The 23,401-nt window shown below is 40.7% G+C and overlaps 1 long non-coding RNA gene and 1 other non-coding gene across 2 annotated transcripts in view; one reads left to right on the top strand and one right to left on the bottom strand.

Annotated features, from left to right (window-relative positions):
• Positions 1–5,766: 5,766 nt before the first annotated feature.
• LOC120870209 overlaps positions 5,767–23,401 on the bottom strand; it is a 34,799-nt gene continuing 17,164 nt past the window's right edge. The window contains exons 2-3 of the long non-coding RNA XR_005722753.1: positions 22,760–22,809; positions 5,767–5,882 (exon numbers count right to left, since the gene is read on the bottom strand). This is a non-coding gene — a long non-coding RNA (uncharacterized LOC120870209). The remainder of the gene's footprint in view (positions 5,883–22,759; positions 22,810–23,401) is intronic.
• Positions 9,353–9,414, top strand: LOC120870626. The gene has a single exon (XR_005722830.1). It is a non-coding gene; the product is annotated as a U7 small nuclear RNA (small nuclear RNA).

Raw genomic sequence — 23,401 nt, 5'->3', positions numbered from 1 at the left:
TTTTGGGTGAGTGATCAGCAATCAAGATGTGAATCAACAGCAGGCTTGTTGACTGGGAGCTGCGGAAGGCAGAAATGGGCTTTTTCCAGGAAAACAGTTCTGCTCCTTCCCGCTTTGGGGAACTGTACATCGCTCCTGAGCTTTAACCTGACAATGGATTGGATCCTCGTGTTCAGGCTTGAATTCTCTGTTGGGGTCTCAAACTTCCCTGTGCACCAGGGTCTGGTTAAAAATGCAGATTCCTGGGCTCTGGCCCTGGGTTTAACGGGTCTGGGGTTGAGATCCCAGAAGGTTTGAACGAGGACCCTGTTACCTCAACCCAAGCCCAGTGATTCTGATGGATATCAGGTCACACTTAGAGCAACATTTTGTTGATTTCAGTACCACTTTAATTTGTCAAGAGGCCTAAATTAGAAACCTACAATGGGAGGATGAGGGGATTTAGAGGAGTTTCACTTTCTCATTTTAGAGATATTAAAACTGAGGCTCAGATAGGACATTTTTAGGGCAGTAGACTATTCTGAATGATGTCATGGTGGACACATGACATTATGCATTTTCCAAAACCAGTGGAACTGTACAACACACAGAGTGAACCCTCAGGCAAGCTATGGACTTTCTTTAATAGTAATGTACCAATATTGGCTCATCAGTTGACACTTTCCTCTCATCCCTGAGCCAAGAAAATACAACCGTAGCTGCAGGAGGAAGAATCCCTCTTGTCCCTTCTCCCTACACTTGGCTTTTGTTTCCTCAAATTGGGCTGGGGACTTCCCTGGTGGTTCAATGGTTAAGACTCCGTGTTTTCACTGCAGGCTGTGTGGGTTCAATCCCTAGCCAGAGAACTAAGATCCTGAGTGCTGCACAGCATGGAAAAAAAGAAAAGGGCGGGGCTGAAAAAACTCCCTAAGAAGTGAGTGCTCCCTTCCCTTTATTCCACAGTGAGCTTGGGACTCCATCCTCACATGGCTGAAGGTAAAGAGGCTGGAGATCTCCTTTTTCACAATGGGCAGCAGAGGCCCAAGGCCACTCCATCGAGCTAAAGATCTCAGTGACTTGCCACGGTCATGCCTCACCCCTGCGTCCTACGCCAAGGTTTCCTGAAGCAGGAGCAGTGCCTGGTGGGATTCTGACCTGGTTCCTCCTGTGGGAGCCTGTGCTCAGCTGGGCAGCCATCCTCACTCTGGGCCAGCGTGTCAATAGGGACCACTCCTGGTCTGGGGGCCCTTGACCTTTTTTGTGCCGTGAATTCCTTCTCAAAATATTTTCCTTTGCATAAAGGGATCACAAAGGAAACTAGCTATGATGAAATACAGTTGTGAAAATATCAAAGTGTATGAGGTTGTAATATATTGGTTTCTTTAACACATTAAATAACAAGAATCGAGGGGATGAGCCCAATAAACCACTGTCAACTTGAAGTAGAAATGAGTTTAAACAATGTTTCAAGATACCTGCAAATGTGAAAGAAAAAGCACGGCTTTCTACTGGCCCTGCTAATGCAACTGCAGTTTTTTTGCCTTTATTCATAACTGAGAAAATGGAGGTGAGTGGAGGTTAAGTTGTAATATTTTCCAATCTCAGTTCATCAACCTCTGAATTCCAGTGTACAGGCTGTGGTTCAGGGACCCTAGTTAAAAACTTCTGTCTTGGATACAAAAATGCAATTTTAGGGATCCTTTGCTACTTCTTAACCACCCCCACCCCCTCCACCACCACCTGTACCCCAACTCCTCACCTTGTATGATCATGGAGCCAGGCTGGAAATGCCCAGATCTGCCCCTGGATGCCTACAACACATACTTCCTGCCATTCCCGTGTCTCCCAGCCTTACCATCCAGAGAGGGATGGGTCTGACTGGGGCATTTTGCTAGGCAACTTGCAGAGGCCTCTGTATCTAGTTTTCAAGAAGGGGGACTCCTCCCACCCCCACCCCCACAGCATTCCTTCTAAACAGTTTTCCTGATGAAGACATTTGGCCCAGAGCAGAGGCTGGGGTCCAGGTCTCCTATTTAGCACCGCCCTGTTCTTTCCCCACAACGGCGGCGCAGTCACCCACTGAGACCAGCATGTGTGCCCCTTGCTCCTGCATTACTGTCCCCATCCCCTCAACAGACACAAAAGACAGGCTTGTGGCAACTGGCCAAGAGGAGAAACTCCCAGGAAGACACTTGCTGCTCTTTGTTTTCCCGAAGGTCTGTCCCTTGAGAGTATTTTAGTAAGACTCCGGGAGGGCATGAAGGTGAGGGAGTGAGGAAGGGAAGTGCGTTTGAGAAGTGGTCTGGCTTAGCAGGTGGTTTCTCCTGACCGGAACGAGGCAGAGGGCCATGAGTGCCCACATTCTTCTGGGACTGTGTCCAGCTCCCTGTCAACACCCTGGAAAAACTCAGGAGGAGGCTGCTGACTATGCTCGGGGAGGCTGGACCATAAGCCAAGGTCTCCTGGTCTTGGCTGAAATTATTCAGGGTTTCTCCTGTGGAGAGCCTGCTGCTGCTGCTGCTGCTGCTGCTGTTTAGCCACTTCAGTCGTGTCCGACTCTGTGCGACCCCGTGGACGGCAGCCCGCCAGGCTCCTCTGTCCATGGGATTCTCTAGGCAAGAATACTGGAGTGGGTTGCCATGCCCTCCTCCAGGGGATCTTCCTGACCCAGGGATCAAACCCAGGTCTCCTGCATTGCAGACAGATTCTTGACTGCTGAGCCACCATGGAAAGCCTACACATTCTTAACTGACGCAGCACCTCAGGGTTTTTAAGTACAGATTCGTGAACAGAAGGAACTTTCCTCATATTGTGGGGTTCATAAGATCCCAGAACTTCTGTATAACTCCAAGGAGGAACCCCAACAGAGATCATGGTTGGACTTCTTCCAGGCAAGCAAGATCCGGCCTTGGCTTTAGAAATGACAGCCTAGTCCAGCCTCGCCTTTTCATCCTGTCAGAAGAGTGGCACCTCTGTTTTACCCTCTTTCCCTGTGTGGCTTCCTAAGGGGTTAAGTGTTGGTTGGGCTCTGCAGGCAACTCCCTGCTGTTTCGCCGTGTACCAGAAACTGTGACCTTGGGTCTCAGTTTCCTCATCTGTAAAGTGAGCCTAATAGTACTAAAGAAATTAACATCAGGGAAGCCCTGGGAACAGCACCTGGCACCTGGGAGCGCTCACTAAGCATTAACCGTTATTTTCGTTTTCTCTGCCACATGCTCTTCCCTCCCTGATTACCCCATCTTCCTGACATTGTCACGTCCTCCTTCTCAACAGTTGTTTTCTCCACTCAACTGGTCTCCTTCATATTAAATCTTCCTTCAGGGGGTCCTCAAGAGATCTGACCTTGGTCTCTTGTAACAGCTTATATTACAGCCTTAGGATCTGCAGCTTCTCAGGCAGGATCTAGGAGGCAGCAGAGGGTGGCGTTGAGAAGCGTGGAGTTGTGGGGTTTGCATCGGAAAATACCTGGGGTTGAGAGAGAAGGGAGAGATGGATTTAAGGGACTGGCTCATGGAACTGGGTGGGGAGTTGGCAGCCTGAAATCTGAAGGGCAGGCTAGTAAGCTGGAAATTCAGGCAGAACACCTTATAGGTTTGAGGCAGATTCTGTCCTTTCTAAGAAGACTCAATTTTTGCTCTTAAGGCCTTCAACTAATTAGATGAGGTCTGCAAACATTTATGCTTTACATAAAGTCAGATTGTAAACGTTAATCACATTTACAAAATTTCTTTCCAGCATCTTCTAGACTAGGGTCTAAGGATACCACTGGGCATACGGCCGATCCAAGCTGACACATAAAACTAACCATCACACCATGTAATAAGTTTGTGGGGCAGGGTATCTACTCCTCTCAACCACATTTTCTTTCTCTAAAAGAGTATAGAAGGGCCTACCACCTCATAGGACTGGTGAGGGGAAAGTGCATAGAGTCAATATTAGCTCTTGTACCAGGGGGTGCCCAGAAACACAAGCTGATGACGGTCATGCTCTTGGGAGCACCCAGAGATCCACGCCACAGCCGCCGCTCTTGAGCTTCGGTGCAGCTGCATGGGCATCACAGAAACCCATGGAGGAGCACCCATTCCCATCCGCTCCCGCCTGGCAGACGGGCTCAGAACCTTCAGTTCATGTGGAAAACGCCCAAAGAAGTGAACCTCACTCTTTTTTTATGGGGAAAGGAGGAAAGTTTCTCCACTGGGTTTCTTCATCTTTGAGACAGTGGAGGGCTTGGAGCAACACGTCAGAAAGAATTATACTTCACTTCTTCAGCAGCCATTTCACATTTTGTGAGAACTGCATATTCATGTCGGTAAAACAGCCAAGTAGGAACCAGATGACAGCTCAGTTTTCCTGAAAATCAGGAAATCAATCAAGCTGCCAAAATGAGATGACTGCATTGTGAAATACTGCTAACAGTCCAGAAAGTTGTTTTAAGTAAGAATGTTTTGAAATGGAAATTCTCTGTTTCTCTCCCCCTTCCTCCCTCCTCTCCCTCCTTCCTTCCCTCCTTCCTTCCTTCCCTTCACTCCTTTTTAAGGTTGATGGTTAAAAGCCCACTGTTCAACTGTTTCTAACATGTTCAGCCTAGGTGTGAGTTTTCAAAAAACAGGCGAGACATGTGGCTCTCTCTGCCTCTCTCCCAGATTTTTCCTTTGTTTCAACTAACTGACACCCTTCTCTGCCCGTCCAGGAGCCTGCCTGCCATTGTCTACACCTGTCTCTCCTGTTTCCTGTCCTTTTTTAAACAGTGAAGCCATGACTTTAGCCACCTCCTCAACAATCAGGAATAAAATGATTCCAGAAAACTCTCTCTGTGTCTAGTGTTAAGCTGTACCTTTTAAACTTTGTTTAAATATATAAAATAAACTTCTAGTTTTAGAATAGTTTTAGATTTATATAAAAGCTGCCATCCCTGGTGGCTCAGATGGTAAAGAATCCGCCTGCAATGCGGGAGACCTGGGTTTGATCCCTGGGTCCGGAAAATACCCTGGAGGAGGGCATGGCAACCCACTCCAGTATTCTTGCCTGGAGAATCCCATGCACAGAGCAGAGGAGCCTGGCGGGCTACAGTCCACGGGATTGCACAGAGCTGGACACGACTGAGCGACTACACATTTTTCTTTCCATGCGCTCCATATCCAGTTTCCCTATTATTAATATCTAAAATTAGTATGTTTATCACAACTAATAAATAAATATCGATATATCATTAACTAAAATCTATACTTTTATATTTCCCTAATTTTTACCTGTTCTCTGCTGTTCCAGGATCCCATTCAGCTTCCTACATGTCTCCTGAGGTTCCTCTCAGCAGTGACAGTTTCTAAGACTTAGCTTATTTTCAGTAATTTTAACAATTTTGAAGAGTACTGGTCAGGTATTTTGTAAAATGTCTCTCAGTTAGGGTTTGTCTGATGTGTTCTCATGGTAAGATTGGGATAATGTATTCTGGGGACAAAGGTCACATGGGTAAAATGTGATCATATTATATCATGAGTTTGTTGTTGTTTAGTTATTTAGTGTCAAAATGATTTATCACTGTCAGTGTTAACCTTGATTACTTAAGTAAGGTTGTGTTAGCCAGATTTCTCCACTGTTCGGTTACTTCCTCCCTCTTTACATTGCCATTCCTTGAGAAGGGAAATTATTTGGAGTTCCCCTGCATGGGAGATTTATTCAGCAACTTATTTATATCAGAATGGATTCATGGATATTTATTTTAAACACTCAGTTATAATCAAATAAATAACATAATAAAATAAAAATAATAAAAGTTTTACTTTTTGGCTTGATTTGTAGGTTTTCTTCCTTTGGTGTGGATTGACCCCATCTCCATGAAAGGACCTGGAGATACTGTCCACACCCAGAGAGTCCACTCATCAATCCTGCAGACACATGGCGTCCTAGGGGTCGTGGAAACAGTCTTCACTTCTCCCATCTGGATGCTGGTCGGTCCACAGAGTCCACTTTAGACAGGCATCCTGAAGGCCCTTCTTCCTCTTGCCCGTTTCCTTACTGATCGTCTCGGTCTTTTCCACCCCTATGTCCACTGACCCCTGGGTAAGGAATCTGGGGACCTTCATCGTATTTGCATGAAATAGTAAAGCTAAATACAACAAATTGAACATTCACGGGTATTAGAGCTGTTCTCCAGGTGGATGTTTCCTGGGTGTACTGTTTCGGGCACTTGGCATACACAGTTTCTAATTCTCTAATGACAGGGTCATTGCTAGTCCCATTTTACAGATGTGGAAACTGGGATTCTGAGAGTTTAAAAATACACCCAGGGTTTTTCTCCTGCCGCATGGTTTGCTCCTTCTCAATAGTCTCCTTCATTAGTCCCTCTACTTTGCTTCCACTTCCTATGTGACCACGTGCAAACCACTTCCCTCTGAGCCTTAATTTCTTGCCTGGAAATACTGTTGGATGAATTCAATAAGATACATAGAAAGTCTTCTGCTCAGGGCTCAATAAATAGCATCTGTTATTACTTTTAATTTAATGAGGATTAATTTTTTTTTAAAAAAGACCTCTTTCTACTCATTTTCCTTTTACATTTATGCTCATCTCTTAAGGGTCTCATCTATTCTCATGGCTTTAAATACTATCTATATGTCAGTGAATACCAAATGTATATATCTACCTTGGATCTTTCTTTTAAATTTCAGACATCTTCACGTGAGTGTTCTGAAACAAAAGTTGGAGGTTCTGGACTTCCCTGATGGTCCAGTGGATAGGAATCGCCTGCCTATACAGGGGCAGGGGTTCGATCCCTGGTCCGGGAAGGTTCCACATGCTGCAGAACAGCAAAGCCTGAGCACCACAGCTCCTGAAGCTGCTATAGCTCCCGTGAGTCACAAACACTGAGCCCGTGTGCCACAACTACTGAAGCCTGCACGCCTAGAGCCTGCACTCTGCAACAAGAAGCCACCACAGTGAGAAGCCTGTGCGTCGCAACCAAAAGCACCCCCCACTCACCGCAACTGGAGAGAAAGCCCATGCACAGCAACAAAGACCCAGCACCGCTAAAATTCAATTAATTAATTAACGTGCATGCTAACTTGCTTCAGTCATGTTCCTCTCTTTGTGACCCATGGACTGTAGCCCACCAGGCTCCTCTGTCCATGGGATTCTCCAGGCAAAAATACTGGAGTGGGTTGCCATTCCCTTCTCCAGGGGATCTTCCCAATGCAGGAACAGAACTCACATCTCTTATGTCTTCTGCATTGGCAGGCAGGTCCTTTACCACTAGCATTTGGGAGGCAATTAATTAACAACAACATCAAAAGAAGCTGGAGATTCTACTTCCAGTAGTTGTGGAGTATCCTGTATTGTATTACAATAAATATGGACGCTGGGTAAAATAAAAGAACACAATTATTTGAAGGGACTGGAGAGAATAAAAAAAAAGGAAGAAAAATTGGAAGGGAGTTAACTGCTGATAGAAAGGAGGTGCTGTGGATAAGACTTGTGATTATGAGGGTTTTTGCCTGAAGGCACTACCCAGAACAATTCTAGCACAGGATGACCAGAATTCAAGCATGATGTTGCTGGTCTTACTGGTTTGACAAGTCAAGAGAATCAAGTTTAGAAAGGAAATCCAAGAAAGGAAGAAGCCACAGAGGCTTCTTTAAAATGCATATAAAATTTGACCAAACCCTTGGCTGACTCCTGACCTGTGCATGTACAAGGGATACTCCAAGGAGCCCAGCAGAAAACAACCGGAAAAAGACAACTGGAAACTAAAGGAACTGAGCAGAAATATTAGAGGCTGCCCATCTCAAGGGACACAGAATTTGAAATTTTATGCCTGCCAAGTTAACTGCCTGATAAAAATAGTCTCTAGAGGAAGATAACAGAATCTAGGTTTTCTACAATGTATCAGCTACAATGTTCAGTATTAGAAGATTTTTTTTTTAATGCTGAACTTGCAAATAAGCATGGAAATGTGAACCATAGCGAAAAGAAAGCAGTCAATAGGAAGCAATTCTGAAATAACTCAGATATTTAATTAGTTGGTGAAGCTTTCAAAGTGGCTATAATATATATGTTCAAGAACCTTAATAAGTGCACTCATAATGAATGAGCAAGTGGTCAAATTCATCAGAGAACTAGGAACTATTAATAAAAGATAATTCTAGAGTGAAAACCATGAATGAAAAATTCACTATATAGGCATCATATTACATGATCCGTGGCAGGTTAGGACCATGCTGGCAGAGCCCTGGACATGGAGGAACCACACAGATGGAGGGCTGACTGTAAGTTATACACAGAGTCTTGACTACATAGAGGATCTGTACCCCTAACTCCTGTATTGCTCAAAAGTCAACCACACATTCTTTCTCAGAGTTTCTTTGAAAGAGACTTGAGTACTTAAAGTGAAGAATATACCACTACATTGCAGAGTTTATAATATATGTCCATTTAACAAATATGAAGACAATAGCATGAAAGATAAGCTGGGGGAAGAACTTTACTGTTTCAAGATTCTCATATTTAATGTGACATGACAGAATGTAAGATCCAAGTAGACTATGATAAATTTAGGATGCATATTATAATCCCCAGAAGAGCCACTAAAAACTAATGCAAAATAAGAATTAAAACAAAATGAGTAAAACATTCAATTAACCCAAACAAAGGCAAGAAAAACGTAGATGGAAAAAACAGAAGTAAGAGATAGTAGACCTAAATCCCACCATATTTATGGTTACATTAATGTAAATAACCTAAACACTACAAATGGAAGGCAGAGATTGTCAAAGAGGGTAGAAAAGACCCAACACCTTGCTATCTACATGAGTACTTTAAAGACAGACACAGGTCGATTGAAAGTAAAAAGATAAAACATTATAGACTCTGAAAACAGTAAACACAAGACAGCATGAGTGACTAGAGCATACCAAATCCAAAAGATTTCAGGACAAAGTTATGGGAGGCAAAGAGGGACATTCATAAAATCAAAGGGCCAGTTTCCATCAGAAAGACACAACCATCTTAAATCGTTAAGATTATGTAAACACTTATGTAACACGTAAATGTGTCTGTGCCTAACAACAGAGCTTCAAAAGGCTTGCATACTGACAGAACACACTCAATATGTCTATTTCATTTTTTGTGTGTTTCATATCACTAATATCCTTCCTTAGCTATTTTAATGTCTATTGTGCTTGTTCTAAACTTTTGGTTTATCTGTTTGAACACATATTCTTCTGAAGGCAGGGCTCCTTGGATGTCTTTTTATTTTGGCTTCTTTGTCTAACAGTGAACAGTGGGGAAAAGCAAAGGCCATACCTAGTCTGTATAAGGATAAGATAGTGGACAACCTTGCCTTGTTTCAAAGGAAGTTTGCTACTAAAATACTTAATGTTAGTGTTACAGCTCTTTTAGCATTTGTCTAGCAGGCTTTCTGGTTCGTACCCGAAAGCCCAAAAAAATAAAAAATAAAAAATAAAAAACTTAATGTTGCAATTAAGCATGAATGTTTACTGGGTTTTGGTGGATACCTTTAAACAGGTTAAGGAAGTTAACTTTCTTCCTAATTTGCTAGTTTTTTTTTTTTTAATTGCATGACTTAAATTGCATTGAATGCCTTTTCTGTAAAAATATCATGTTTTCCCTTTTGCATCTGTTTATATAACGAATATATTAATGTATTTTCTAGTAGATTTTCATGGTGAATCCTTCCTGGTTACAACACATAGGTGCATATCTATGATAAACATCTTGTGGTATGGTTACAATCTATGAACCAGTACTGATATACTCTCATTAACTACAGTTCATAGTTTACATTAATGCTCACTCTCTGTGTTGCATAGTTCCATGTGCTTTGATAAACGCACAATGTCATGTATCCACAATTACAGTATCATATAGAATAATTTTACTGCCCTAAGTGAATCCATCTATTAATCACCCCATCCCACATCCTGCCTGTTGAAGCCCTGGCAGCTAGTATTTTTTTATTTTCTTAATGTTTCTATAGTCTTGCCTTTTCCAGAATGCCATAGAGTTGGATTCATAGAGTAGGCAGCCTTTTCACACTAGTTTTTTGTTTAGCCATATGCATTTAAAGTTCCCCCATGTCTTTTTGTGACTTGATAATGCTTATTTTTCTCACTCAACATTCCATTGTCTGGATGCGCCACCATTTGTTCATCCATTAACCTCTTGAAGGATATCTTGGTTGCTTCCAGTAGTGGGCAATTATGAATACAGCTGCTATAAGTTTGTGTGCAGGTTGTTGTGTGAGCACGTTTTTAACTCAGTTCAGTAAATGCCTAAGAGCACAACTGCTGGATTGCATGGTAAGCCTTTGTTCAACCTCATAAGAAACTTTCAAACTGTTTCCCAAAGTGGCTGCATCATTCTGCATTCCTTATCCGCCTTTCGTGCTGTCAATATTCTGGATTTTAGCCAATCCAATAGTTGTGTAGTGGTATCACACTGTTGTTTTAATTTGCAATTCCCTAAAGACATATCACGTAGGTCATATTTTCATGTGCTTACTTCCCATCTGGCCATCTTCTTTGGCAAGGTGTCTATTCAGATTTTTTTTCCCATTTAAAAGATTAGGTTGTTTGGGGAATTCTCTGGTGGTCCAGTGGTTAGGACCCTGTGCTTTCACTGCCGAACGCCTAGGTTCAATCCCTGATCAGGAACTAAGATTTGGCAAGCCATGTAGCACAAGCCAAAAAAAAAAAAAAAAAAATTGTTTTCTTGCTATTAAGGGTTCTTTGTATATTTTGGATACATGTCTTCGACCAGATACATGCTTTGCAAATATTTTCTCTCAGTCTGTGACTTATCTTTTCATTCTCCCAACAGTGTCTTTTGCAGAGTGTAAGTTTTCAGTTTTAACAAAGTTCAACTTATGTATCTATGCTTTCATGACCCTGCTTTTCGTGTTATACCTAAAAACTCATCACCAAATCCAAGGTCAGCTAGATTCTCTCCTGTATTATATACTCATCTGACTTGAAATGCTTGCCTTTTTCATTCTCTTCACAGTACAACCCTCTTCTGACTGCATCCTAAAAGTTTCTGGGCTATTTTCTTTTGTCTTCATTGAATTCATTACAATCCTGCTTCTGTTTTATGTTTTGTTTTCTGGCCACCAGGCATGTGGGATCTGAGCTTCCCGACCAGGAATCAAGCCCAGACCCCTGCAGTGGAAGGTGAAGTCTTAACCACTGGGCCACCAGGGAAGTCCCTGGGCTATTTTCTGGTTTCCCCTATTTCAGCAGCCCTATTTCTGAATACTTTATTTCTCAGATACTAGTTTTGGTCCCTCTTGGGCAATCATCACCCTGAGTCAGTAAAAGACAACTACTTTTTCAGTTTTCCAGCGTCTCTGATCTCAGAGCCGTGTCCTCTGACTTTTGGACAACCATCACTCCATTCTTTAATCCTCAAAACACTGCCAGAGGTCTAAAAGGAAAGAAAGCAAAAGATACGGAGGCGGCATTTGCTAGTTTCCAGAACCAATCTCAGGACATAAAAGAGAAGACACTTCCCAAACTTTGTAATTCCAGTCTGTTTGATCTAAATTCATATCCAGTGCTCACTTGTTAATTAACAGCCTTCTTTATTGATTTTCTTTGCAGACTTACTAAGGAAAAATTTAAGAAAAAATTTTCAGTTACAGAATTTAAACTGACAAAATCTCTTATATCAGAAATGAAAAACAAATTAATTTCTTCCTATTTGCCTTTTCCTTTTGTAATTGAATAATTTGAGTTTCTAAAGGTTCTAACACTCATGTGTTCAATATTTTATTTCATTTGAAAACAATAACAGTAAGAAATGTGTTTGATGGACTTGTTAGGTAATTTTTATGACTGACTGCTGTTTCTGATTAAGTATGTTTTCACAAAGAGAAACTATTAAATCATTCACATAATTTCTGTCTGACATGTTTAACTTAAGCTTAGGCAAAGAGAGTGCATTAGTTACCTAGGGGTGTGGTAAGAAACTTCCACAAACCGGGTGACTTTATAGTTTAAAGAGATTCATTTTCTCATGGTTCCTGGAGGCCAGAAGTCTGAAATCAAGATGTTAGCAGAGCCATGCTCCCTCTGAAGAATTTAGGGAGAAGACTCCTCCCCAGACTCTTTCTAGCTTCTAGTGGTTACCAGCAATCCTTGCCATTCCTGGGCTTATAGCTACATCGCTCCAGCTTCTGCTTCTGTCTTCATGTGACCATCTTCCCAGTGTGTGTGTGTTTCCAAATCTCCATCTTCCTTATAAGGACACCAGAGGATTTAGGGTCCACCCTATTCCAGCGTGACCTCATCTCACTAATTACATCTGCAAAGACCTTCTTCCAAATAAGGTCATGGTCACAGGTATCAGGGGTTAGGACTTCACTGCATCATTTTGGGTAACACATTTTAACCCACAACAGAGTGCAAGCCAGAGGCCTCAGGTATGAAAACCAAAAGTGACACACTAAAGAAAGAAAAACACAGGACAAAAGGTGCTGCAGGGAAGAGTAACTGGGGGTGGTGGTGTGGTGTGTGGTTATAGCTGTCAAGAAAGGCTGCTTCAGATGGAGACAGTGCCTGCTCTAAACCTTCAAAGAGAAGCAAGGTCTAAATATGCTTGACTTCAGCCCCCAAAAGAATGAGGAAAGCAAAGACCCAGATCCCCAATATTAACTAAAGAAGAAAGAAGATAGCACTAAGTTGTGTCTGACCTTTGTGATCCTGTGAACTGTAGTCTGTCAGACTCCTCTCTTCATGGGATTCTCCAGGCAAGAATACTAGAGTGGGTTGTTATTTCCTCGTCCAGGGGAACTTCCCAACCCAGAACTGAACCCAAGTCTCCCGTATTGCAGGCAGATGCTTTAGCGATTGAGCTATACAGGAATCAAAGTGGCTGATTTAAGTTACAAGCAAGATAATCACAGCTGAACGTGAGCAGGATGTGATGGACTAGGTCTCACACCTGCTCAGCAACCAGGTTACTGAAGGCAACACACTCGCTATACCTTTAATTTTTGCTTCTTTTGTTTTGCTTCATTATCGGCTAATCAGGTGTTCTGGTAAACATTTCTCATCTATATTATTAGTTGGCATTTCCCTCAACCATTTGTTCAAATCTCAGAAAGCACTGGCTGTACTATCGTGCCACATAAGGCCACGTAAGATTCATTATAATAATTTTGTATGGGATTAATACTGATATTTTTCTATTGCTCCTTTTCTACCCCCGTTTTCATAAAATATATATTTATTTGACTGCTTTGGGTCTATGGAGGGGGTACATGGGCTTGTAGTTGCAACACATGGGCTTAGTTGCCCCATGGACGTGGGATCTTAATTCCCCAAACCAGTGATCAAACGAGCAACCCCTGCATTTGGAAGGTGGATTCTCAACCACTGGACCACCAGGGAAGTCCCTTAGGTTATTTTTTAACTGTGGTAAGATATATACTAAATGGTAACTGTCCATTTCCCTATGATTCTGATTATTCTAAGTACTTCATGTAAGTGGAATCATATATCCATCTTTTGGGGACTGGCTTTTTTTCACTCACCATAACGTCCTCAAGGTTCTTCCATGTTATACCATATTGTGGAATTCTTTTCAAGTCTGAATAATATGTGTATACCACGTTTTTGTAACTGTTCATCTACTGATGGACACTTGGGTTGCTTCCAAGTCTTGGCTATTGTGAATAATACTGCTATGCTTATATGGGTGCACAAATATCAGTTTGGGATCCTGTTTTCAATTATGGGTATATACCCAGATGTGGAATTACTGACTCATATGGTAATTTATTTTTTTTGAGAAATTACCATAATGTTTTCCACAGAGGCTATACCATTTTACATTGCCACCAACAGTGCAAAAGGGTTCCATTTTCTTCACATCCTTACCAAAACTTGCTGCTTTCTGATTTGATGATAGTGGCCATCCTAATGGGTATGCAGTGGTATCTCATACTCTCTCCATGCCTAGACCAGCAGCTTGCCGTACAGCGCAGCAGAGTGGCCTATTGAGGATCTAGGCGAGTCTCCAACTGAGACAACACCTCATGAGGTTGGGGTGCTGGCCTGCAGGATGTACTACGTTTGAAATCATAAAACAACGTTTATCAGCACACATTGCTTCTTCTAATTGCAGGTATGGAAACTATGAAGTGGAGGTGGGATAGACTTTCAATATTAAGTGAAATGACCTACCAAATAATTGCTGCTTATCTCTGTGACTTGGGACTCTGCTGACTTGGGACTAGGGATACAAGAGCTTATACTACTCAGTTCAGTTCAGTTGCTCAGTCGTGTCCGACTCTTTGCGACCCGATGGACTGCAGCACGCCAGGCCTCCCTGTCCATCACCAATTCCCATAGCCTACTCAAACTCATGTCCATTGAGTCGGTGATGCCATCCAACCATCTCATCCTCTGTTGTCCCCTTCTCCTCCCGCCTTCAATCTTTCCCAGCATCAGGGTCTTTTCAAATGAGTCAGTTCTTCGCATCAGGTGGCCAAAGTATTGGAGTTCCAGCTTCAGCATCAGTCCCTCCAATGAATATTTAAGACTGATTTCCTTTAGGATGGACTGGTTGGATCTCCTTGCTGTCCAAGGGACTCTCAAGAGTCTTCTCCAACACCTTATAATACTATAAGGGGAAAAAACAATGTTTCCAATGTTGGTCATTTGGGGCTTTTATGCCACAAACAGTGAGGTGGAAAAGGGGTCATTGTGTTAGCTAGGGGAACTGATCCTGAAGAATCTTGACAATCAAAGTAAAAATGTTATAGCTTCAAAGTTGGGCATGAGAGAATCTGAAATCCGATCTGTCGTTCTAGAGCAGGACTTATACTACCAAATCAAGTGGAAAAAGCTAATGTTAAGACCACCACACCCACAAAGGACAGAATTATCAAGGGCTAGATGCCTTGAGAAGGTAAATTTGATATGAAACCCCAAATCACTGAGTGCCTGTGTGAGGGCAAAGCAAATGTGGCATAAATTACAGAAGGAGAAAATCATACATGCCAACTGCATTCTCATAAGCCATTACAAAATAAAGACATCACCTCTAGCCATATTTCTTTCATTGCTGTGTATACATTTATACGTTTTAATGAATTTTTTCCTTCCTCTTCTCTACTTCCATTATTTATATTTGGAAAGTAAGTTGTGGTTAATTATCCAATTTTTAAAAACCAGGTTTATTGAGGTGTAATTTACTATACTGAAATTTATCCTTTTAAAGTGTATAGTTCAAGGAGTATAGTCATATAACCACCACCACAATTAAGACATAAAATATTCCTTTTACCTCCAAAATTCCCTCATGCCTCTTCGAAGTCAATTTGCTCCCCTAACTCCCAGTCTTTGGCAAACACTGATCTGAATTTTGACCCTATGGCTTTTGCCTTTTACAGAATGTCATTAATACGGACTTGGACTCTACATACCCCTTTGTGTCTGGCATCTTTCACTTGACATAGTCTTTTGAAACATATGAAATGCTTAAAGAAATAAAAATGTCATCATACTATGAGTGAAAAACAAGACCCAAATTGGAACACAGAGAGATAAGAAGCTGACAAGCTCTGAAAGAGGGCTTAAAAGGATATGGGGGATAGGACAAGATGGTCTAATGTAATTTAATCAGTCACAGAAGAAGAGACTGGAGAGAAGCAATGTTTGGAAAAGCAATTAATGAGAGTTTTCCAGACTCGAATCCTGATACAGAATGTAGAATGTATACCAAGCAAGATAAATAAAAAAGAACCACATCTAAAGCACAATATAGTAAAACTCAGAACATCAAAGACAAAGAGTAGACTTCAAAAGCAACTCAAGGGAACAGGCAGATGACTTACAAAGGAACAACAAACTGACTAATCGCAGCCTTTTCAATAGCAACAGTAAATCTAGACTACTGGCGTAGTGCCCGAAGTGCCAAGAGAAAACCAGCTCTCAGCCTGATCTGATAAACAGAAAATTATCTTTCAAGAAAAACCATGAACTAAAGATATTTTCAGATAAACAAATACCAACTAGCCTTCTCTGAAGTAATTTCTAAAGTATATAATTACAGCAGAGGGAAAAAGATCCCAGTGAGAAGATGCAAGAAAGAGTGGAAGGCATTAAAAAAAAAGATGTACGCAAATCTGAGCAAACATTTTGTACAGTGATAATGAAAATATCTAGTATGTAGGGTTAATAAAAGGTCACAGCTTGTGGTAAAGAGGGGTTGGTGAGAGCAATTTCTCTCTTCTTTAAGATATCTTTCAAAAACTGTAAGGTATATGGAGGATTAAAAACCTGTTAACTCCATTTTCAGGAAAGCTGAGTGACAGATATCTGTACAAGTCAAAAATGCCTAAGTGCTGCCAGAGGCATCACAGAAGCCGCATGGGGATCAAGTAGATACCATGGGGATTAAGTGAACAGAAAGAGGCCAGAGGTGACAGATCTCAGAAAATATTAGTAAAACTACATTTCCTGTGGGTAACGGGCTCATCCTGAAGTGAGCAACCTACATTCTTTACACACCACAAGAGATGAGAACGCTGGAAACCACCAGGCAGAAGGCAACTGGTCAGAAGCTTGTGTGGATAGAAGTACAGAAAAGATAAAGGGAGAAAAGAGGAATGACCCAGAGGTGGCAGATCTCAGAGAATGCCCACACAATACACTCACAGAACAAATCTCTTACAAACTGCTGGGCCAGAAAAATCCAACTCATTTATTGAATAAAGAACCGTAAAAAAGGATCTGGCACATTATTATTACAAAGATACTATAAGAAGAAAGGTGGAAAGAAATAGCAAAAGTTAAAAGACAAAGAACCAGACAAGAAACAGATTTTTTAAATCTAACCGAAAGTTAACTATAAACAACAACAAAAAAAACCCAATTACTTCAATTAAGAAAGTCTACATAGCAGAAATGCAATAAATCAAAGAAGAGATGGCACAAAAACAGGAGAAGAAATATTAAAAATAGAAAGAAAAAGCTGAAATTAATAAGTTAGAAAACAAAAAGAACCAAGACAGAAAAACATCCTAACTTAATGAAGAAAAGATGCAAGAAAGCACAAATACACAAAAATAAGAAATAACCATGGAAACAAAAAAAAAGTTTAGAGAATGACTTAAAAATTACCTTGTTGGGAACTCCTTGGTAGTCCAGTCGTTAGGACTCCACACTTTCACTGCTTGAGGGCCCAGTTTCAATCCCTGATCAGGGAACTAAGATCCCACAGTTCAGTTCAGTTCAGTCGCTCAGTTGTGTCCGACTCTTTGCGACCCCATGGACTGCAGCACACCAGGCCTCCCTGTCCATCACCAATTCCTGGAGTTTACTCAAACCCACGTCCATCGAGTCGGTGATGCCATCCAACCATCTCATCCTCAGTCGTCCCCTTCTCCTCCTGCCTTCAATCTTTCCCAGCATCAGAGTCTTTTCCAATGAGTCAGTTCTTCACATCAGGTGCCCAAAGTATTGGAGTTTCAGCTTCAGCATCAGTCCTTCCAATGAATACTTAAGACTGATTTCCTTTAGGATGGACTGGTTGGATCTCCTTGCAGTCCAAGGGACGCCCAAGAGTCTTCTCCAACACCACAGTTCAAAAGCATCAATTCTTCGGCGCTCAGCTTTCTTTATAGTCCAACTCTCACATCCATACATGACCACTGGAAAAACCATAGCTTTGACTAGACGGACCTTTGCTGGCAAAGTAATGTCTCTGCTTTTTAATATGCTGTCTAGGTTGGGTATAACTTTTTTTCCAAGGAGCAAGCATCTTTTAATTTCATGGCAGCTGTCATCATCTGCAGTGATTAGTGAAAGTGACTCAGTCATGTCTAAATCTTTGCGATCCCATGGACTATACAGTCCATGGAATTCTCCAGGCCAGAATACTGGAGTGGGTAGCCTTTCCTTTCTCCAGGGGATCTTCCCAAACCAGGGATCTAACCCAGGTCTCCCACATTGCAGGCAGATTCTTTACCAGCTGAGCCACAAGGGACAAGCTATTTGGCCAAAGGAATTTTTTTTTGTTTAACCCTATGTAAGCAATTTTGAAAACCTATATGAAATATATCACTTGTGAGGAGTTATATAATTTATCAAAATAAATAAAATAAGAACATAAAAATATGATTGTTTTTAAAGAACACCTCTACCAAAAAAAAAAAAAAAAAACCAGTCGCAGATTTCACAAGGAAGTGCTACCAAGCCTTTAAGAAGTCTAATGCGTAATTCCAAAATGCTTTTTGAAGCTATTTCAAGGGACTGAAAATGAAGAAAACTTTCAAGTTATTTCTATAAAGTAGGTATATAACATTAATATCCAAATCTGATGAGGAAGGAAATTACAGACCACTCTTACTTCTGAGTATTTATGCAAAAATACTGAGTGTTAGTTGTTAACTGCTTTAAGATAAATTACCACAAATACAGCAGCTTAAAACAATATACAGTTATTATCTCACAGTTTCCATTGCTTAGGAGTCTGAACACAGCTTAGCTGGGTCTTCAGGGTCTCACAAGGTAATAATCAAGGTGCCAGTCAGGCTGCACTCTCATCTGGGGATCACATCCTTTTTCAAGCTCACATGGTTGTTGGCAGAATTCATTTCTTTGTGGCTGTAAACTCAAAACAGTTGACATCTTCAAAGGCAGCAGGAAAGCTCTGACTTCAGAGAAAGCCCTAAACTCTCTTTTAAAGCCTTTACCTGATCAGGTAAGGCTTATCCAAAGTAATCCCCCTTTCATCAAGTCAAAAGTCAACAGATTAGGGACTTAATTACATCAACAAAATCCCTTAGTCTTTGCCACATTACATAAACATAGTCATGGGAGTGATACACTCTATTATATTTCATATATAAAATATGAAATACATGTCTACCTTCAAGAGAAAGGGAACATACAAATACTGCCTAAGTACACTAAGTAACATAGCAAAAACAAAAACTAGGAATACATTAAAAACAACACGTTACAATCGAGTAAGATTATTTTAAAAATACAAAGATAGTTCAGTATAAGGATATAATTTTCAGAGATTCTAAGAAAGCTTTGATAATGTTCAACAAACCATCTTTAATTTTAAAATCCTTTAAAAAACAGGGATAGATTCTTCTTTATATCCCCAAAACAAATATAATGCTTAATGAGGAAACAGCGGGAGCATTTTCATTGAAATTAGGAAAAGTCTGTCTACTACTGAGACAGTTATTAATATTATACTAGAGATACTAGCAACACAATGGGCGAAGACTGAAAAGAGTTCAGAAGTACAGAAACTGGAAAGGAAGGGGTCTATTACTCTTTGCACATGATGTGACTATACACATGGAAAATGCAAGATAATCAACTGAAAACCTCTACAAATAATAATAAAATCCAGTAAAGTAGAACATAAGTAATTTTCACATATGCAAATAATAATCAGAAAATACACTGAAAGGAAAGGCCTCATTCACTACAGCAACAAAAATATAAAATACTCAGGAATAACACTAACAGAAATGGGTAAGACCTAGCAAGCATGGGGGTGGAGTGGGGTAGGGTGGGGTGGGGAGTAGAGTGAAAACACTGACGCACATAAGCACACAAAAGACTTCAGAAAATAGACCTTATTACAGAATAAGCTCAGTTCAGTCACTGAGTTGTGTCCGACTCTTTGAGACCCCATGGATTACAGCACACGAGGCTTCCCTCTCCATCACCCAACTCCCAGAGCTTGCTCAAACTCATGTCCATTGAGTCAGTGACGCCATTCAACCACTTCATCCTCTGCCGTCCCCTTCTCCTCCTGCCCTCAGTCTTTCTCAGCATCATGGTCTTTTCCAATGAGTCAGTTCTTCACATCAGGTGGCCAGAGTACTGGAGCTTCAGTTTCAGCCTCAGTCCTTCCAATGAATATTCAGAACTGATTTCCTTTAGGATGGACTGGTTTGATGTCCTTGCAGTACAAAGAACTCAAGGGTCTTTTCCAACACCACAGTTCAAAAGCATCAATTCTTTGGCGCTCAGCTTTATGTTCCAACTTTCACATCCATACATACATGACTACTAGAAAAGCCTCAGCTTTGACTATATGGACCTTGCTGGCAAAGTAATGTCTCTACTTTTTAATATGGTGTCTAGGTTTGTCATAGCTTTTCTTCCAAGGAGCAAGTGTCTTTTAATTTCATGGCTGCAGTCAACATCTACAGTGATTTTAGGAGCCCAAGAAAACAGAGTCTGTCACTGTTTCCATTGTTTCCCCAGCTATTTGCTATGAAGTGATGGGACTGGATGCCATGATCTTAGTTTTCTGAATATTGAGTTTAAAAGACAATATCAAAAAGGTTTTGATTTTCCCTTTAAAAATATCAAATGATTTATTTAAAAATTTTTATTTTTCATTGGAGGATAATTGCTTTACAATATTCTGTTGGTTTCTGCCATACGTCAACACGAATCAGCCACAGGTATATGTATGTCCCCTCCCTCCTGAACCTCCCTCCTACCTACCACCTCATCCCATCCCTCTAGGTTGTTACAGAGCCCCTGTCTGAGTTCCCTGAGTCAAACAGCAAATTCCCATTGACTATGTATTTTGCGTATGGCGGTATATATGTTTCCACGTTACTTTCTCCATTTGTCCCACCCTCTCCTTCCTCCCCAGCCCCAACGCCTGTAAGTCTGTTCTTTACATCTGTGTCTCCACTGCTGGCCTGCAAACAGCTTCATCAGTACTGTCTTTCTAGAGCTCATATATATGTGTTAGTATACAGTATTTGCTTTCTCTTTCTGACTTTACTTCACTCTGTATAATAGGCTCTACGTTCATCTACCTCATTAGAACTGACTCAAACGTATTCCTCTTTATGGCTGGGTAATATTCCATTTTATATATGTACTACAGCTTCTTTATCCATCTGTCAATGGACATCTAGGTTACTTCCATGCCGTAGCTACTGTAAATAGTGCTGCAATGAACCGTGGGGTACATATATCTTTTTCAATTCTGATTTCTTCAGGATATATGCCTAATAGTAGGATTTCTGGGTCATATGGGTAGTTTTACTTCTAGTTTTTAAAGGAATTTCAATACTGTCTTCCATAGAGGCTGTATCAATTTACATTCCCACCAACAATGCAAGAGGGTTCCCTTTTCTCCACACCTTCTCTTCTTTTTACTACCAATTTCATCCGCAAAGTTATGGAAAAACAAATAAGAATAGCCAGCAAAAGGTCATCTATATGATCATCTAAAACACAGAAAATACTTAAGGGTAATTTAATAAAAATGCACAAAACCTTTGCACTGAAATCTATAAAACATTTCTGAGTTAAAGACAAACATTCATGGAAAAAAATAGTCTATGAATGGATTGTGAGACTCATATTGTTTAAGCTATTCCCCCTAAATTGATATAGAGACTCAATGAAATCCCAATCAAAATCTCCATTACTTTATTATGGAAATTGACAAGCTGATTCTAAAATTTATGTGGAACTGCAAAGGATATAAATACTCAAAATAACCTCAGAAAAGGAAAGTAAATTTGGAGATATTATTCTACATGCCTTCAAAGCTTATAATAAAGCAAAGAAAATCAAGACAGTGTAACACAGGCAAAAGCACAAATATATCAATGTAACAGAGTCAAGGAATAGATCCACACATTATATGGTCAAATTATTTTCGACAAACTCATTAAATAGAGAAAGAAAAATCTTTTTTTCAAAATGGTTCTAGAGGGACTTCCCTGGTGGTCCAGTGGTTAAGAAACCACCTTGCAATGCAGGGTACACAGGTTAGATCCCTGGTCAGGGAACTAAGATCCCACATGGCAAGGGGCAACTAAGCCCGCGCACCTCAATGAAGATCCCATGTGCTGCAACTAAGACCCGATGCAGCCAAATAAATAAATAAAATTTTCAAATGGCACCAGAAGTATAATTTATACACAGTGAATGCCCATATTTAAAGTGCACAGTTCCGCCATTTTTAACAAATGTATGTACAAACTAATACATTCATACTCTTGTCAATTCCTAGGTTGATGGCCTTAAACATATGAAAGAATGCTCAAGCTCTCTCATAATAATAGAAATTCAAGTTAAAACTGTATCAAAATATTAGTTTTTCACCTATCAGAGTGGCAAAAATCTAAAAGCTTGCTAAAATGAAGCTGTGGGAAAACAGGCCCTCTCACACATGGTTTATATGAGCGTCAACTGGCAGAGTCCTTATGGAGAGCTATCCCATTTCCAAATGCATATAGCCTTTGACACAGGAATTCTACTTTAGGTGGTTCATCCCACAGATATACTTCCATGTGTACAAAACAGTATGTACATAAAGCTATTCTTAGCAGAACTGCTTACAATAAGCCTGAAACAACCCAAATTTCACCTGTATGGGCAGTTTGCTGCTAAGTTGCTAAGTCATATCCAACCCTTTGCAACCCCATGGACTGTAGCACACCAAACTCCTTTGTCCATGGGATTTCCCAGGGAAGAACACCAGAGTGGGTTGCCATTTCCTTCTCCAGGGGATCTTCCCAACCCAGGAATCAAACCCACGTCTCCTGCACTGGTAGTTGGATTCTTTATGCTGAACCACCAGGGAAGTTCACCATGAATTTGTTAATTAGCCACAACAATTAAATGCAAAAGAACAGGTCTAAAATACTAGAAAACTATAGTATGTAATCAAAAGGCCAGAAAGTTGGAATAAAAGAGTTCTAAGTTTTTTATACTATTCAGGAAGACTTATCTATGTACCACTCATTGCTTACCTGTACCTTCTACCTGATTTCATGGAGAACTCTGTGCCATTGGCTTAATCCTGTAACACAAAGAAAATGCTTTTCTTAAAAAAAAAAAATTGAGATGTAAGTGACATATAAATTAGTTTCAGGTGCACAATTGGTTCATTATCTGTATATACTGCAAAAAGATCACCAAATAAGTCCAGTTAACATTCATTACCATACATAGTTACAATTATTTTTTCTTGTGGTGAGAACTTTAAAAAAAAGTATTAATTTGGTTATACTGGGTCTTAGTTAAAGCATGCAGGATCTTTAGTTGAAGCATTCAATTCTTAGGACTCTTAGTCATGGCATACGGGAAGGATCCAGTTCCCTGAGCAGAAATTGAACGTGGGCCCCCTGCATTGGGAATGTGGAGTCTTAGGCACAGGACCACCAGGGAAGTCCCGTGGTGAGAACTTTTAAGTTCTCTCCTAGCATACAATACAGTATTATTAACTATAGTCCACATGTTAGACATTATAGTCCCAGGACTTATTTGTAACTGGAAGTTTGTACCTTTTGACTCCCTTAACTCATTTGCCTACCCTTAACCCCATCTCTGGCAACCATCAATCTACTCTCTGTCTCTATGAGTTTGTTTGAGATTCCAAATATAATTGATAT

Source organism: Oryx dammah, unplaced genomic scaffold (assembly GCF_014754425.2).
Source record: "Oryx dammah isolate SB20612 unplaced genomic scaffold, SCBI_Odam_1.1 HiC_scaffold_11, whole genome shotgun sequence".
NCBI lineage: Eukaryota > Metazoa > Chordata > Mammalia > Artiodactyla > Bovidae > Oryx > Oryx dammah.
The sequence above is the reverse complement of the archived record's forward strand: the minus strand, read 5'-3'. Positions and strand labels throughout refer to the sequence as shown.